Source organism: Phasianus colchicus, chromosome 5 (genome assembly GCF_987193195.1).
Source record: "Phasianus colchicus chromosome 5, bPhaCol1.hap1.1, whole genome shotgun sequence".
Taxonomy (NCBI): domain Eukaryota; kingdom Metazoa; phylum Chordata; class Aves; order Galliformes; family Phasianidae; genus Phasianus; species Phasianus colchicus.
In genome coordinates, this window is record NC_143440.1 from 12,203,172 (window position 1) to 12,219,941 (window position 16,770).

The 16,770-nt window shown below is 35.7% G+C and overlaps 1 protein-coding gene across 23 annotated transcripts in view; it reads right to left on the reverse strand.

Annotated features, from left to right (window-relative positions):
* The window catches only part of SOX6 (SRY-box transcription factor 6), a 411,364-nt gene that overhangs the window by 37,653 nt on the left and 356,941 nt on the right, over positions 1–16,770 (reverse strand). The window lies entirely within an intron of this gene.

Here is a 16,770-nt window from a genome sequence, read left to right on the forward strand (position 1 = left end):
GACAGTCAACATTTGAGAGATGTAAAAATTCAGAAATTGAAAGAATTGGTATTAAAAAATAATGCGATTTTAATAGGAAAAAAAATAAACAACAACACTTCTCTCCACTATGAGAATCAGTTTAGCCATCATACCTAAAAGAAGACACAAGTCTAAATTATACGCGAGTTTTTCAAAGACAAGTATTTTAAAGAAATAATAATAGATGACAGAAATGATAGTATTATTTTGTCTGGGAATTTAAACTGAACCTCAGTGGAAGAGAATCCTAAGGGGTTAAGAGGAGAAAGGGAGAGGGAAGTGGAGGGGAAAGGGAAAAGGATAGTAAAGGGAAAGGAAAAAGAAGTGCAAATTCCTAGGAAAAATAAAAAACAAAAAGCTTTTGAAAGCTGGGGACTCCACAGGAAAGTTGAAACTGGAAACTGAGAGGCACTTTATGTGTTAACCCAGTTAGTTCTTCCATCAACTACTGGACAAGGTCACTACAATTGACAGTGTAGAACTATCCCACAATAGTAGTCTCTGTAGTGCTGCATATCAGTAGCAAAGCATTCAATGGTTATCATTAATTTAGCATTCTCATTTGAAGGAACATAACATGTTTTCCCTCTTGCCTTGTTGTTACCTCTTCAAACTAAACTTGGCATTATGTTGTACTTGTGAATGAATGAAACCTTGTTGTTCATTACTACGAAACAATATTAAATGTCATGTCAGCTTGAATTTACAGACATGAAATACCAGCTTTCAGCTCTACGAACAGTTTCTCCATGTTATACTTAATGCATTATGCAGAAGTAGAGTGCTGATTGCTGTTCAGTCTATTGTTCAATGACCTAGTTCTGTGCTGTGTATGCAAGACATAAAGGAAAAGACTATAAGTTTCTCTCCTGCAAAATGGTTAGAAACTTGTAAATGTTCTCATGGACCAAACATACTTGATGGCCTTGACTTCTCATTTGCTCTCCCTCCAAATATTTACTTGTATTATCTCTGTATTTTAATAATATGCTTCAGTAATAAGACCTATCAGCCAAACAGTTCAGGAATTCTTTTGATTCTTCATTCTTTTGATTCCTCCAATCATGGGTTGTTATTGCTATTTTTAAATTTGCAGGGGAAGGAAAAAAAGTAGGAAAAAACAAAACAAAACAAAAAAAAGCTGGATTTGCTATAACATGTAGCTGAGGCTTTTCAGATACTAATTCAGTTTCTAAAAGTTTATCAGAATCTTCTAATCATGTAACAAAACAGCTCTACAATTGTTATTCACTTAATAATGTATTTTCCTCTGTAAAATCTGTGGTTGTTGAAGGAGACTGTGTATACAATGGAAGCCAAAGGAAAAAAAGGAGTTACAAATGAAGTGTGACTGTGGAAATGCACTATAACACCTGAGGCCTAATATTGTTCTGAATTACGCTGTGCAATGTAACAATGCATCCTGAATCATCAGGATGGGATCTGTTTTACTGGAAGACAGAATAAAAAAGAAGTTTATCAAAGATTCTGCATTCCATTGCAAAAGGCTGATTTGCAGTTGAGATATAAACAAAGATCAGTACTAAGAAAACAGCTTTTCACATATATGTTTTCTCTTCCAAAATATTTGCACTAAAAGCTTTTTCTAAGGATGTTAACACAGCACCTGCAGTACTCTTGGAAGAACAGCCTTTAAATGCATTTCAGAAGAAATACCTTTCTGCTATAAAAATCAACAGACCCTGCTACATATCAATATGCACATTTGAAATATCTTTCTAGTCATTCATTCTCTTTGATTTTACCAGAAAATATTCTCTTGGAAAAAAAAAAAGAAAAAGAAAAAAGAAAAAAAAAAAGAAAAAAAAAAAGAAAAAGAGGAAAATGAAAAAAATAAAGTTTCTGAAAGAATATCAGTATTTTGACATGGAGAGAAAAGGAGAATTAAATGATAAGGTTCAGGAACAGCAGAACAAAAGCACTTATATCATAAAAATACCTGCTCTTGTCAAATAAAGATGTACTTACTGCATAACCTCTTCCCTCTAATTCATGAATACCATAACAAAGTTAAGTATATTTCAATCTTTGAATACCTTTTAAAGACATTTATTTGATTGCCCTTTTTAACTAAAAATAATCTTCATAAGCAACAGGAGCAAAAAAGTCAGTATCTGCACTGGGGTTAGACAAATCCAGAAGAAACGTAAAAATACTGGACAGTGTCCCTCAATACTAATTATGTTTTTATCTGGTAGAAGCATTCACAATTCAGTGAAATACAACAAATTCATCTGAAATTTGAGCTTGTCCTAAACAGAATAATAATTTGAAGATCAATTCTGCACATAGTATTCCTTTATGAACCAAACGAGAGACACCTTCATTTAAAATAAGTACGTATGGTTGCTAACACATGGATTATTGTTGCACGTATCACCACAGGATATATTGTTACACCCCTTCTACCTTAATAATTAAAAATTCTGGTGAGTTTGTAATAAAGTGTACCACTACAGACAGTGCAAGTGTTTTATTTCCTGTGAAGAAGCATTTTGCATCATTTCTCTCATTTTTGCTTTTTTTCTTTTACTGACTCTGGACCTCATACTGTATAGTCACATTAAGTTTTCCTACTAAAATCTAGGAGAAAGGGTTTAGGACATGGCACTGGCAACCCTTCCTCGTGAGACTAGACCAACACAGTCACTTGGGGTTCACATAGAAAACAGAAAGCTCTTTCAAGCACAATTCAAATCCTTTGTGCATCTGTTTATTCTGAACACAGTGCAAAAATGATCATGTCTTTAAAATGAGAAAAAGACAAGATTCTTCTTAAGATCCAAACCTTAATTTTCCGTTCTGTGATATTATTAGGTACTTATTTATGCATTGCCAGTCACAAACATGCAGGAAACATAGAAGTTATTGAAAAAATTAAAGTCTGCTCAACTGTCTTGCAGGACTGTTGGTTTTCTAAGTGCTTTGAAATTATGATGTATGAGGTAGATGTTGCATATTAAATAAAGATATTTAAATTATAAAGCCCCCGTTAGTGAGAGCTGATGAATGTTAAATGTTATGAGCCACAAGGCTGTGGCATCCATCATATTCACATATTATCACAGTCAGTGATGGAGCAGCCCCAGTGATGACAGATAGACTGCTAGATAGTTATCCCTTATTTCCAGAGTCGCCGAGCAAGCCTATCAACCCCTTTGGCATTATTTTTAGCTTTGCATTAAATTAGCAATTTTCCATCACGTTCCGGCAGAAAGTATCAATTCCTTCTTCATGAGTGGAAGGTAGAAGAATGATTTAATAAAGCAAGGAGAAGAAGAAAAAGGAAAGTTGCCCCTTCCTCCGAAAAGGCTGTGAACTTCAAATGACTAGAAACAAATATAAAATTGTGATCTCATGAAAGAACAGCAATGAAACAGTAAGCACACAATAATGGCTTTTCTCTGCACTTAGATAAAAGCTGAATTTTTGATGTGCACAGTATATTTTCATAAAATTTTATATACTATGTTTTATACACTTATTGGCTATTCCATAATAATGTGTGTGCTAACAGTAAAATTGCTCTTAAATTTATGTGTGTTATTTATACGTTCCCAAGTAACAATGCTTTTTGTTGTAAAAAATATTCTGTTTATTAATGTAACTTTACAACCACTGCATCCAAGATCCGTGGTAAATTAACGACATTTTTATTATTTTATAGTGTCATTAAATTTTTACTGATCACTCCATCAAACTGAAGCAATAAAGGCCATAATGCAAACTGGGACACTTAGATCAGGGGAGCAGGAAGGCATTCCATATAGTCTGAAGTAAACGGCTTGCTGTAAATGATATTTATACCATCTTTAAGGATGTGAGAATACTTGGACAAGTTTGGCAAAACTGTTTCTGTAGTACTATGGATTGTGTACTTAAATAACAGTTTACTTGCCAGGAAGACAAGTTTTTTCAAACCATATGCGAGAAGATGACTGATTGCATCCATCTCTTGAAAAATAATATATGAAATGTAATAATACACTGGGCACCCCTCCCTTCTGGATTACCAAGACTGATCCGACTATACCCATGCCTCAAATTATTTCAACATGCTTGCTTTTTCCACATCTGAAATGTGTGCTCAGACTGAAATGGAAAATGGCATGCACGCTGATCGTTGTGTGAAAGATTTAAAAAATACATCTTTTTTGCAAACAAATACTTTTTATTTAAGTAGACATGTTTGGACAATGATGTAATACCCTTTATTTCAGTAGTCGAGCATGGAAGCAGTTGCCAACATTAATTTAAAGAGCCAGTTTCTCGAAAATGAATTAATATAGGTTGTTCACTGAAGCCGCAAAGTGTATGACTGAAGGGATATTATTTCTTCTGAGGACAGTAGTTTAGTTAGAATGACTACAAATAATTATCACATGTTGTCTTTATGTGTAAAATAAATTTCTATTGAGTTATTCCACACTAAATATTCTAGCAGCTTATTTGCTGTTATCTATTCTCTTCACATACCATGGATGGCAAACAACAGGCAAACAACCTACTATATTCAAACTATCAGAAGGACATTTTCAGCAAAAGACAGAGAAGTTTATTGCTGGCTTGAGTAATGAGGAAGCACTAGATCTTTTTTTTTTTTATCCTGGAAAGCCAATATACAAACATCCCAAGCTTTTTGCTTATTCTTACTACTTATTAACAGCTGGGACTGCAAAGTTAAATTGCCCTCCACTTCAAATCTTTTGCAACATCTTGGCACAGCAGGGATAATTACAAATTGACTTTCACCCTTATCTCTGGGTATTTTAGTTATTATGGGTGGGAAGTTTAAACATTAACCTTATTACAACAATGTCAATCATCTTACTGGTGTGCAGGCATGCAACTGCTGGAATTCCTTCGATGGCAAAGTAGATAAACACAATAGTTGCAGCATTGTTACAAGTAAAAGAATGGCAACCCTGTAGAAAGGCCTGTGGATTTTGAGAACTTTGTGGTGAATACTTGGAGCTCTGTGTATTTTCACCCTCAAACTGCTGCTGTTTTCAGTTTTTGAAGTCCCCTGTAATGTTCATGAACTGCTCCAAATACTGCCTTTGTATGTGGAACATGTAGCATAGACTATCATACCTGCTGCAGACTAAAGGTTTTTATTATATTACAGTGCCTCAAAACAAACATCCTGCTTGAAAAGGTGGGGTCATCAGGAATGAAAAAAGTCATCAGGTCCCTTTGTTAAATACGGTATTCCATCTTAAAGCATGACTGAAAAGTAAGAGATTAAAAGCAGATAAAGGAGAACATACATGATCTTTTGCTTTTTTTTTTTTTTTTTTGCCTGAGTGGCAAGCTTCAGCTGGCTTCCACATGACAGTATCATATACACAAAGCCATCACAATGAGAAAATATTTCAAAGTTCCTGAGTAACATCATTTCATACTGACAGTCATGATATGGGCCTTTCTTCTTTAAGACACATTCAATAGCTAAAATTGAGAATTGCAAAATAATCAGAATTTAAGGTATCAAGAAAAATGTTTGAAACTGAAGTGCTAAAGGACAAAAATTCATCAGATAAATACAAACCCAAACTGTCCACTTCTAAAAAGCCTCTTTAATTCTTTTGGAAACCTGATTTGAAGAAACAGAATGCTAAGAGTCTCTGGATAGCGCGAGCGGTAGCCATCCTTAGCTCTGAAAACAAATAGGGATTTAGATGAATCCCCTGACAACTGGAAACATATACCAGTAAGCCAACAGACTTCAGAGCACTGAAGTTTCCCTTTAAAAAAAGGAGTGTATGAATTTAAGACATTTTTCAAAAGCAAAGGAAAAATAGAGATAGCAAATATTTCCACCCAAGTAGGATATTATGCCCTCCTACTCATGAAGTTTTGACATACCCTTAACTATTGCTGCACTTGCAGGCACTCCTAAGCTATCGATCTACCCTGGTTAGATTACTTTCAACAGGATTACTGCACTTACTGAGCCCCCTTAACCAAATGCTTTATGTCTTTGTTCATATGGTTTTAATATGGTTTTAACCAATTGCAAGGTTATTTATAAGTTTGCAGCTCCCCAGTAGTTAGAGTTATGAAGCGTTCAGACTTAAGCATATCCAGTTGTGTGGTAACCCAACTACTGCTTTCATGCGGTTTCCAACTTTTTATTCATGCACAAAGGCATGATGCATGGTTGTATCTGAGAACTCTTTGATTAACTCTTTGTTTCAGCAGCAAATTCATGTAGTAGCCTACAGTAAAATTACACGTCGACCAAAATGTAAAGATTTTTTTTTTAAATCACAGAAACTGTGGAATTCTACCTTATACTGATGAGAAGTCATTAGTCTGTGAAAAACAAAAGAACAATCGATTAAATTAGCAGCTGGTAAATGAAAAACAAACAAGAAGAGTTACTACTCAACACTGCAGAATTCACCAGAGGTCAGAAAGAGTCCAAAGCCTGGGCTGTCACTTGTTTTCATAAGAGCTGGATAATTTTACAACTGTTAATAACATTTGTAGTTACACATGCTAAGATAATCAAATCTCATGTTCCAGAGTGTAAGCTGTTCAATTGTCAGGGTTAAGGAAGAATTCCCTCTTTCTCTCTGCTGCTCCCTTCCCTCCTCACCAACATCCACAGATGATTAACTGGGAATCTTCCAGGGAGAGAAGCTAATTTTCTTTTATAACATCAGGTATTGCCCACTATGTTTAAGGGACAACAGTTTAAGACTATGTACCTTGCAACTACAAAGAATTTGAGTGAAACCATTTAGAAAACAAATTTTTCTTTTAACTAAGCACATACGTGTGCATTTCTGAGACCGACAGATGAAAATAACCACAAATAGCAACTGATATATACTTCTACCTGAAAACAGTATAATTCTTTTTCCTGTGCCATAAAGTGACTAATGCAAGCAATTCAGTAGCTACTCTTGGATTTTCAGAATGGCCATTCTTATTTCTAACATCTGAATTACAAGAATAAACACACAAGCACATGGCATTTTTTTTTCCTTAGCAGAATAAATAAAACATAGGAACAATAAATATTTTGCTATATTTCAGTTGAATTTAGCAGACGGTTGAACCTTGTCAGTTATATCCTCACTTTGATGAAGTTTTTAAAAATGCAGACATTGAAATGCCTTAAAAGCATACATGAATACTTTTCAAAAATAAAGACTTAGTGCCATAATTGTGTTAAAATATCTGTGCATACTTTCCCAAATTTTTCTTCTTGTCATAAAATTTCATTAAAAATACTATCATGCATTACAGTTGGGACAGAATTTAGAAGACCAGATGTTTAGTTCTTGTCCTCAAAACTGTGAATTCCCTTTTCTCTTAATCATGTAGTAATATATTCCAGGCTGAAAACACAGCTTTAGCAAGAAGCCACAGCAGTATAACAACCAGCAAAACTATCCTAAGTTCAGCACAAAGTGTGTTTTGTTGTGTTGTTTTTTTGGTTTTTTTTTTGAATGGGAAAAAAAAGGAAGAAAAGAAGTCACCAATTTCATTTTCATTGTGGTGTTATGCAAACCTCAACAGCACAAAGGAAACTTAGCTGCCCTCCAGACAAATTTGGGAAAAGAGAGATCTTAAAAAATCCAGTGCACTGACACATACACACATCACTGGTCAGACTTCTCAAGAAACATTATGACGTTCTTTTATAAACAATATAGAAAATAAGTGTATGAAAACAGATATATATATGTTTGACTTGAAACCTATAAAAGATAAAAGCATGGCAGCTGTCATCAATGATATTTTCATTCCATTGTTTTAATTATGCAAGGTGCACGTCAGATTTTGTGTCATGATGAAACAGTACTGAAAAAATGGATAAAATGGTGCAGTAAGCTGTTATCAAGTAGCAATAAATGCAGTTTTCCCACTCTGCATTTTTCCTACTGTGTGAGTAGTAGTTATAAAGATTTAAAAACAAATACTCTGAATATTCTATTTTCAAGTATTTCTAAATTAAGGAACTAAATTTCAGAGGAAAATCTGAACCTAAGTTTTGTGCATTAATTACAGAAAAATCTGCACATCAACAGTGTTCTATACTGCAGGTACAAATGCCAGCTCTTCCATTAGATGCTCTGAATGCGCTGCTGGGAGTACTGAACCTTTTCCTCAGCTTTATTACACAGTGCAACCCCCTAGACAGGGCTGTTCCCTTCCATTTTCAGAAGACACCTGAAGTAGCTTAAATTGGTGATGCACAAGACACTTGGGCTTAAATGTTCATATTCATATTTAGAATTAGAAATGCAATCAAGGCAGTTAAAATCCCACTGAATGCTACTGTGTTCAAATATATGCCTTGGCTTATGCTATATGTAAATATATAATTGCATATCATGCATATATAGATTATGAAGGCTTTTTCTCTATCAATCTGTTTTTTCCCTCCATTTTGTGGCATTTTAGGCATATTTTTTCAAGGAGGTTTTTATGACTGCTGCTTATATACTCTATGTATACTCAATCATTTTTCATTTGGAGAGAAAATAAACATATCACTAAAGAATAAATAAAGACAGGTGACAATGGAACAATGATAATAACATCATTATGCAGCGTTTTGCCTCTTGTACCCCATCAATGCCTTGTTTTTCTCTATTTCAGCCTCAGGAAAATGTGGCAGTTACTGTTTATGTCAGGAAGGCAAGATTACTGTTTGCAAGATTACAATATCAAGTGTGATGTGTATAATGACTGTGATGATACAGATGTACACCTCATCTCCTGTCTTTAATCTTCATTCAAGAGAAAAAAAAAACAAAACAGCAAGTTGCAAATTCTTGCAGGTTCATATAGTCCCTAAGTTTGTAAGGTACTGAGCAGTTTCAGTTCATTCCAACACAGGCCATGTGCGTATAGCTGTTACTAAACTCCAGGAAAATACTTACATGCTTATATTAAGCGTGGACTAATGCACTTCACTGATTAAAGGCTAAAGTATATAGTTCTTGTACGCTTACACTAAATCTGATGATGAAAATTAAACAACTTCTTTCCAGGCTAAGAAAAATACTTTATCTTCTTTGATTACTCCTGGGGTAGCTGAAAGCTTTTGGGTGTGGAGGAGAATTATTCTTTAGATATAAAACAATAGGAAACCAAGGACACAGTCCTGTTAGCAGACAATATCTTGTATCCACAGTGGCCTAGCTGAAGGCAAAGGAACAACTCTGTCAGAGAAACTGCCTGATTTACTTATCTTTCTAATACAACCAGAGCTAAGTTATACAAAATTATCATTTTAAGATTTGTATTCTAGTACAAAGCAACCCAAACTCAATTCATGAAGACTATAAATTTATCACACAAACACACACACACAAAAAAAGGCAACTAATAAAACAGGGCAAACGTTCCAATTTTTATATCCAATAGTCCAATACAAGCAAATATTCACTTCCTGGAAACTTGTCATGATTTACATTGGATGGAAGAAGCAACTCTTCCATACAGGAAGAAAAAATCAAACTAATGTAAGAGAGAAGGTACTCTGTAAGAGTAACTGAAGGCTATGCATATTTTTTCATCCAGAGTCCAGGAACCCTTACACCTGAAAACATCTTAAATGCAAAATGACTACCTACAGGCTGAAAAAATTATGTGGTTTTACTACTGCAATATACAAAGACAAAACTGCTAGTTATCTATAGCTAATGCTACTGGCAAAAATCCATTCTCTAGCTTTTCATTTAAAGTAGAACGATTTTCTAAACATTGTTTTGCTTTCATCATAAAAAGCTTGTTTTAAATTTCCCACATAAGATATCTGTTAAACTACTCCTCAGATCAATGCAACAATGACAATTTAGAAAATGTTCTTTTATCGTAACAATGCGTCTTGGACGGGCGTTTCAAAAACAGCAGTTTCACCCACTGAGCATGTAAGGCACTTATGTCCCACCTACGACCTATTTTTGACCAATTCTTTTTCAGTGTCGGTGTATACTGGGTCCTACATACATCTCTCAGCATTTAAAATGATGTTTTTCTTTCTTTTTCCTTGTCCTCATTAGAGGACACATATGGAAAAGCTCATATAATTATTTGAAGGAACATTCCAACACTTCATCCCAGTTAAAGACTTTTGCTACTCTGAGGACAAATACGACCAGTGAGTAAGAGGGAATTTCCTGTTTCATACGTTTCTTACTTCTTTATATATTTGTATACTTCATAGTTGTATTCTTATTTTCTACTTCTTTCTTACAGGAAAGAGAATAATGTCCTGGGGAAGCAATCAATATTTTGGAGCCTTTTACTATTATACATGTAAACAATCATAATACCTACCACTGTGCAGCAGTGGAACCCGTGCCAGTTTAGAAAAAAAAGTTGGTAACAGTACCTCCAGGCACTGAGAGGGGAAATTATTATCTTCTGGTTACCCAGAAAGTCAATGATTAAGCTGCGAACTGAACCCAGGACTACTGAACATTAGGCCTGTCCACTGGCTGTTATGCCACAGTGCCTCCATCGTAAATCTATTTGATGGATTTTTCAGTCATGGAACATTAAAGGCTCTGCTCTTGTCTAATGAATATGTTTAAAGAAAACAGTACAAACAAAAGCAAACGTAACACTTGAATTATCTGAGAAGCATAGCTTTGATGTCACACTTGAATAAAGGATTTCCTACTGCAGACCTATATACACTTAAACATTCTGAAAAATATTTTAGCCAACACCACTAGCTGGCATACTGGCATCTATTTATGTCTGAGAAGGGAACATAATCAGTTTTAGTTGGTTAAGTATGTGCGGAGCCAAATCTTATATTATGACCAAAAGCTTGGCAGTGCAGTAGCAGTGGCAAGTAGCAGAAAATTGCTTACAGTGTTATTTGCCAGATTACTTGAATGATTTACACCGGGTTTTCAAAAGAGTTTGGAGTATTAAAAACTTAAGATCTGGAAAAGCCTTGAACTGCAGATTTTTGTTCCTAGTTGCACATGATGCACAGGAGAGGGGTATGATAGAGTATGAACTTACAAAACGAAGCTTTTCTTTTTTATAATACAAACCACCTGAAACATTTAGGATCAGTTCATTTTGAACCGTTACAATATTTTTTTTTTAATTGAAGATTTGGAGAGCCAATTGATTTAGATTAAAAGCTCAACCTTTCACATCCACTTCTTTAAGATTCATGTTGACATTGTACTAAATACAGCGATAGAGTTTGTATTCCAGATAAATTGATCTGACTACAAGCCTCACTCTTTAGTAAGATTTTTACTCCAAGATAAATCAATATTTAATATCTCCTGCAACAGCCCTAGTAGATAATTTTAAACCCTTTCTCCATCCCATTAAGTTACCTTTAAAAATTCTTTATACAAGCTTTCACAGATGACTTCTGAAAAGCTAGTTTATGAAAAGCAGTCTGAAATTCATTAATTCAGATGGAAAGGGTTTTTTAATATTGCTGCATTGTGCTGATCTCTAAATCCATCTCTGTTTAGATAATTCTCCTGCTCAGCTAATTTGAAAAATAAACAAATACTTCCTGTAAATCTGTAAGACAGAATTTAAACATAAAGACAAAAATATCCTTACACAGCTTACTATATGGGAGAAGGTATCTTTAGGGTGTGGACTTCTGTTTGAAAACAGAATGACCAGGTATCTTCCTAAATCCCTGAGAGGATGTGTACTCTGCATTGTCAGGTACTAGCCTCCACTCACCTCCAAACCCACTACTAAGAGTAGCAGCAACAAGCAGCTAATACAAGCTAGATTCAGGCATCCGTCACATCCCAGCTTCCGTTCTGAACCTTAAAATCTACTGTCGTCTCCCTCGCCTCTCCCCACCTTCCAGCCTTGTGGAGCAGCAAAGGAGGAGGAAAAACATCTCTTCCCCCTCCCTCAAACCTCTCCTATGGCTAAGAGCCCCAGTGGGATAGGAGTCTTTGATATCAGAAGAATGCAAACAGCAAGACTCGGGTTTGCCTCTTCGTAGGGTTTAGAAACAGAGACATAAGAGGAATTGCAAATTATTATATATTGGGAGAACTGAAAGCGATTATGCCAAAAGGAAAGAAAGAACTATATACTCTGGAGCTATCTGGTTGTATATCCACCATTCAAACTACAGGATCTTCATATATCTACCTGCGCTCTCCCTTACTCTTATTTCTTACACTGCTTTCAAAGCACAGATTCAGAGACACTGAATACAGCAGTGAAGTTGTCCCATCCATCACCTTCCAACCTACTGCTTTCTGACATACACAGTCCATAATCCTTTAATTCTTCTGATTCAGCTGTTTGTGGGGTCACACTGAAAACTCAAACAGTGAAATGTTTCAGCTTGAAAAAAAGGCGAGGGGTGACTTTTTGTTTTTGAAGCTGTGTTTTGCTGCTTTCAAAGCAGAGTTGCCTATATTACTGTGTCACTGAAGAGTCAGTACGCTGCAGCCAGGAACCTTCCTGCGCTGGAGAGGCAGCATGTGGAACCTGGTTGCTTTTGCCTTGCACATTCTATTCAAGATCTTCATGTCAGAACGATTACATGTTTTAGTTTGGTTAAAAGCACAGCCTAAAGGGGTTGGATCCTAAATTAATTCTTTCATCACTAATAAAACATAAATAGTAGAGAAAAAAAACCCACGACTGATTATCTTATAATGCAGTTTTCCATTTGAACGCTATTCTTTTCCAACCTCTAAGCAATCAGAAACATGATAAAATGTGTATTCTGCCTGTGAGAATGGGTTTGTGTTCAGCTTAGTCCTGAACCCAAGAAAAAGGCAGATTTTGTGACAACAAGAATAGTTATATACAGAACACACTCACTGTAAAGAAAAATGTGTGAAACAATCGTCACTTTTCACCATGTAAGATGCTAGTGGGAATTCTACTGTGGAAATTGCATGCTATTCTATTAAGATGTGACACACAACAGCAATATGAAGATGTTATCTTGTTAAGATTGTACAAGAGTTCCAGCAAAAGCACATTGAGGGTAAGCAGTAGGAAAGCAGAGCAGGAGCAGGGAGATGAAAAAAGGAGACCCAAGCTGGCACATCATTGCAAACACTGCAAGAAAATTTCCATCTCTCTCATGATAACTGAACAACAGATTTCCACTACCTAAACTATAGTATGCATCACATCAGGAGTACTCCTAATACCAGAGGTCTGCAATCTCAAAACATTTGAAGGATGAATAAGTAATGTAAGTCCTGATTCAGAGAGGCACCCATGTTGAAATTCACCCTCAGTATAGCAAATGCTTTACATTAAGAGAGCTTAAGTGGGGGTCATGAACAGGAAATCACTTTTTTTTCCCCCCTCCTTTGTACTGGATTCAGTATATTGTCCTTACACATATTCCCAAATAGCTACAGTAACACAGCACAAATGGAAATAAATGGAAATCAGCTGATCAACTAAAGTAGTACACTTCCTCTTCTTCTCTGATAGTTAATTCACACATATACTACAAATTTCTCAGACTGCAGCTCATTATTATTGCCTATCCATGCTGGTGAGTATATACTGAGAAACTACAGATGGCTTTTGCCTTGAATGGGACTGATAGGTGTCCTCGTCTATACATGGTCAGTCTACAACTGTGAATATTAACTTATTAGCCTGTTCTTTGCAAAGAAAGAGAAATAATGCTTGAGGGAATAAGGGTGAGAGCAAAAATGCAGAACAATGTATTTCTTGTATTTTCTAAAAGAAAGCAAAATGCTGATATTTTATCAATAAGGTGTTTAGCAGCCATGATGTAGTATGATCTGTAGCATGACTCTGAAGAATAAAATACATGACTTATGCAAAAAAGGGCACAAAGGTAATCCCTTGATAAAGAAGAATTCTTTGGGAAGAAGAGTGCAGCCAGATAACCTGATCTTATTTATGAGTATTCAAATTGATTGACTGGTACCAGGTGAGGAAGAGAATTCTGGTGAGGAGCTGGCAATTGAATATGCTCTGGCAACCTGCTGAACCCTTGACGGAACAAAGTTTTACATTATATGATGTGTCAGTGACTCACTTTGTGCACAATTCTAATGCACATCCTCCCAGAGATAGCTTCAATTTGTACTGGCATCTGAAATATAGCAAAGGCTGTTTCCGGGCTTTAGAAAGGGAGGAAGCATGTAAAAATAGAATGCACTAAGCAAAAATGTACACGTATATAAAATAAAGTTCATCTGAATAGCAATCATATAATGAAACTTTCTCTTAAGAATTTAACTCAGGGATGCAAAGAAAATGGCAATGAGAATGCATCTGTTGCCTGCTATTCCAAGAAGCTTTTTGACAAAACAACAGCGAAAACATGCAAAGCTACCTGAACACAGGTCTGACATTAAAGCACAAGTGTCCAGTTCTCTTACTAGCTGTTTAAGAAATTGCTTTGGAATAGGTGGAGGCAAACAGGAGGTCTTTCCAAAAGCTTGTCTCAGTGTTCTCCCTCAGTTAATGAATGTCAGCAAGTGGAAGAGAACAGAAATTTGATATGTTTTTCCAGCCTTTCTCATTGAAGCATTTGCAACATGTTAGAGGCCACAGGCATAAAACTGAAATACTGAGAAATTAATGTTGTCTCTAGATTTTCAGGATGTAATCTGGGCAATTTCAGCTTGTGGCATACTTCAGATTTTAAGCAGTGTTATAACATCTTACTATGACTTGAACATGATTTTAGTATGAGTAATCTGATGGTGAATATCATTTATTACCCTGTTACACATTTCCAATTGAAACAGACCTGTTTATGGAGTTAGTATTATGTGACTACAGATGGACAAACTACATGAAGTGAATAACATAACTCAACAAATATAGTCCTTCTTCTTTTCAAAGTACTCCTGGAGGATCAGCAAATTCTATACATGTATAAGTAACTTATAAGTGTTCAAACAATCTAACTTGTGAGTTATGCATGAACTATGCACTTAAGGGCTCAATAGTAAGCTGCTTGTGATTTATGCTCTAGTTGGTCACCTATTACAAATTACATTGTTTTTGATGCCTACCTCAATGGTAAGTAGTGCAACATTGCCTTAAACTACCTGCAAAAAGCAACTGGGAATTCCCTCAGCTAGAAGGCCTCTCAGGTAGTAGAAAGCCTTTACTTGTATCTATCAATTCCTGCATCCATTACCTTCATCACCATAGAAAAAAGATGAACCTGCCTCTGGCATAGCCTTGGTAGGAAAAAAACTGGCAGTGGAAAGGCACAAAGCAGCAAGCTCTGCAGGATGCCTAAATTAAACTGCCACAAAGTTCACAGAGCTGCTGTAAAGATCTTTAAATAGCATCAGCACTGTATCAGGGGATAGAAATTTTTTCTGATACTGTGATCCTCATCTGGTCAACGCAGATTTTGGAGTGGGTGCTCAGTCAAAACTTACTCATTCTTTTTAATGAACAGGGGTGAAAAGAAAATGAAGAAATAAGCAAGGCCAAATTCCATTAATCAGACCTCATATCAACACTGCAGACACTGTTTTAGCATTACTTGCTCAACTCTTCGTGAGATGATGAAAATGTTACCTGCTAGCATGCTTATTCTTTTGGTAGAAGCAGAAGAGTTAAGTCAGTACAAAGTAGCATATAATCCCACAAACAGGCAGCTGAGTAAATATCCTACAACAACAGTGAATGCATTTCTATTTATCATATCTATTGAAGCAGCTGAGTGACACCTGAGAAATAGGAGGCATCTTCAATTTTAGAAAGTAATGAACATCAGACAAAGTAATCCTAATTTATCTTTGCTTAATCTACTGCAGTTAACAGAACTATATTGGCAATGTATTCAGTGCTGTACATTTACTTAGAGCCATACATACGGAGAGCTTGGAAATAAATGGCAGTAACTTTGTGGATGCCTGTGCTCATATCTAAGTGTGAAATAATATGCAAATGCAATATGTATTCTGTACTTCTCAGGACATTTGAAGAAGTGATATGATAGGATTGTGCAGCAACCACTCTGATCCACAACTTAAATCAATGAATATATTCCTGTCCCAGAGAATTTATGTTTGAATAGTAATTTTCAACCTAACTTTTTTGTTTGTGGAGAAGCAAAACAAAAACACAGGACAACATGGGGGTTGGACTCGATGATCTCTGGAGGTCCCTTCCAACCCCTACAATTCTGTGATTCTGTGACAAATTTCAGTACATATCTGCAAAGTCTCCCGAGTAGCTTAAAAATGGATTGTATGTAAGAAGATACATTCATTATGCTATTATAGTCATATTATCCTTTATGGTGCCATATCATCCTCCTGGAGAAATTCTCCCTGTTGATTTGAGCAAATTTTTCAGCATTCCCCTTTGGGACCCATTTTCATCAAATTCTGCTCCTTTGGGATTTTTTGCTGCTTCAGGATTTAAAGGAAAAGACCAAAGGAGGACAAACTTTTTATCCTTTCTACAGAAAATATCCTATTCAAGGGAGAAAGCAATGTATTTGGCATTTTTTCTTGTGATAGAAAATGGACAGGAGAAGTGGGTCAACCGCTCCTTTTATTATTATCATAATCATTATTATTAACAAGATCTAAAACATGCAGCTATGCATCCCTCCCAGTAGCTCTGACAACAAAAGTAAAACATCACAGTTGTGTTCAGCCACCATACAAGCATACTGTTAAGAGTAGGTAGTGGCAATAACTCTATTAGTCAATATTCAAACGCAGAAGTAGCAACTCATACCAAAAGAGCATCTTTCCTTCCAGTATT